A 2,500-nucleotide genomic window follows, 5' to 3' on the forward strand; every position below is an offset into this window, starting at 1 on the left:
TTGAAAGAGAGAGAGAGAGAGAGGGTGAAAGAGAGAGAGAGAGAGAGGGGGTGAAAGAGAGAGAGAGAGAGCGGGGTTGAAAGAGAGAGAGAGAGGGGGTGAAAGAGAGAGAGAGCGGGGGTGAAAGAGAGAGAGAGAGAGAGGGGGTGAAAGAGAGAGAGAGCGGGGGTGTTGAAAGAGAAAGATGGAGGAGAGCAGGGGAATTGGGGAGGGGTGACTGTATTACTGGGGGAGGAGCATGTGGAGGCCAAGGGTAAAGACTGGACACACACACACACACACACACACACACACACACACACACACACAGGGGAAAGACTGGACAGAGCAGGGAGCTGAAGGGGGGGGCGGAGAGGGGGAGAGGGGGGGAGAGGGGAGAGAGGGGGGAGAGAGGGAGAGGGGGAGGGGGAGAAACTGAGTCGGACACGCAGTACTGGCCTGAGAAACACACCTCTTTCTGTCTCCCTTTCTCTCACTCCGTATGTCTCATTCCCCTCTCATTTCTCTCTCTCTCTTTCACACACACACACACACACACACACACACACACACACACACACACACACACACACACACACACACACAGTCCAGTGGGCATGTCCTTCATTCTCAAGTTTCAGATGAGCTGCTCTGTGCTTCGTTATTCTGGAACTGCCACACCTAATCAGGCCCCTAAAAACCTTAACGAGCCTTAACGAGCTTGAATTAGCCTTAACGAGCCTTAACGAGGGAGGTGAGCAGGTGCATAACCCGCTGCTGTAGCTCAGATATTACCCATAACCCACTGCTGTAGCTCAGATATTACCCATAACCCACTGCTGTAGCTCAGTATCATTACCCATAACCCACTGCTGTAGCTCAGTATCATTACCCATAACCCACTGCTGTAGCAAAGATATTACCCATAGCCCACTGCTGTAGCAGAGATATTACCCATAACCCACTGCTGTAGCTCAGATATTACCCATAACCCACTGCTGTAGCTCAGATATTACCCATAACCCACTGCTGTAGCAGATATTACCCATAACCCACTGCTGTAGCTCAGATATTACCCATAACCCACTGCTGTAGCAGATATTGCGTCTCTGTAGAAGACTACATCACATCACCCACAGCACTCGTAATAGACAACTACAAGAACTTACATAGTTGAGCTGGCTCTTAACCCTTCCAAAACGATCTGCGGCCGTGGGGCGTTTGGTGGTATTTCTATTAATAGAATGTAAAATCTCCGCGAGTTTTTGTCCTCCAAACATAAAACTAACACCCTGAGAAAGCTTGAATCTTCTAGTTTTCAAATATATCCAGTTCGAAACAAACAAATGAATGAGCACTTTGTAAGGAGAATACAGGTAAAGCCTTGCATATTTCTCTCTCAGAGTGTATAAGCAACCTGTGATTGCCCACCCATTAGCGGATTAGGGCTATTCATATGATAAGATCATGGTAAATCTCCGATCGCTATTGGGTAATGACGTTGCAGTAAAACGTGAGAAAACGCCCCATTTTTCCGTATAAACAAGGCAGCATGTTAGGATGTTTACATTTGGACTGAAGAGATACACGATGGCGAACTCCTTCTCTGCTGCCGAAGCCTTGCGCCAAATTCAAGAAGACCTAGTCAGCGAGGAGGAAACCACATCCTCGGATGAGAGCGATGACGATATGGAAGATGAACACATGCACTTTGAGCTTCGTCTTTACCCCGTTGAGGATATCCCTGTTGAGTAAGTTTTATTTGTTTATTTGTTCACCTAGCTCTTGTAATGAATGCTGTTGATTAACTTATAGGGAGTAAAATGCTCCTCTGAGTTGAACGAAATATTTTAGTATGCTACTGTTTGCATAGTGAATACATTACTTTATGCTTCTAAGACTATTGTGGTAGAATATAATTCTCAGAGTTGCGTTAATGATGTTAGGCTATATCAACGATTGTTGTTGACGTTTCGAGTTGGTTGTCTGTGCTGATGTACAGTAAGTAAAACATACTTGGTGACTATATTGCAGCCATTGATGTAAAAATGCAAACGTGTCTTACTGTTATAGCGAGTAAAATGCACGTCGGTATGCTATGAGTTGAATGGAATGTTTAGTAGCCTATGCTACTATTTGCAGAGCGATTAAATCACTTTATGTCGCTAAGACTATTGTATAGTAGAAAACATATTTAATTAACAGAGTTGGGTAAATGATAACAGGCTGCACATATAAACGATTGTTGTCTGTTCTGAGATTATTAAAACATAGAACTACATGGTGACTATATTGCAGCGGATGATGTAAATTGAAATCGCTAAAAACGTGTCTTACTACTGTGGGTAGTCGTTAGTGTAATTATGACGCGTGTGGTAGGTGTGAATCAAAACTAGGAGGTGTTTGTGATCGAAACTGTAGTCGTTAGAGCGCTAAAGTGATATGTGTTACAATGCCCGAACATAAAATGAAAGAGCAACAGTTAATTTTATTTTACTTTATTACAGAAACTTGTAGAACA

This window comes from Sprattus sprattus (genome assembly GCF_963457725.1).
Source record: "Sprattus sprattus genome assembly, contig: scaffold_106, whole genome shotgun sequence".
Taxonomy (NCBI): domain Eukaryota; kingdom Metazoa; phylum Chordata; class Actinopteri; order Clupeiformes; family Clupeidae; genus Sprattus; species Sprattus sprattus.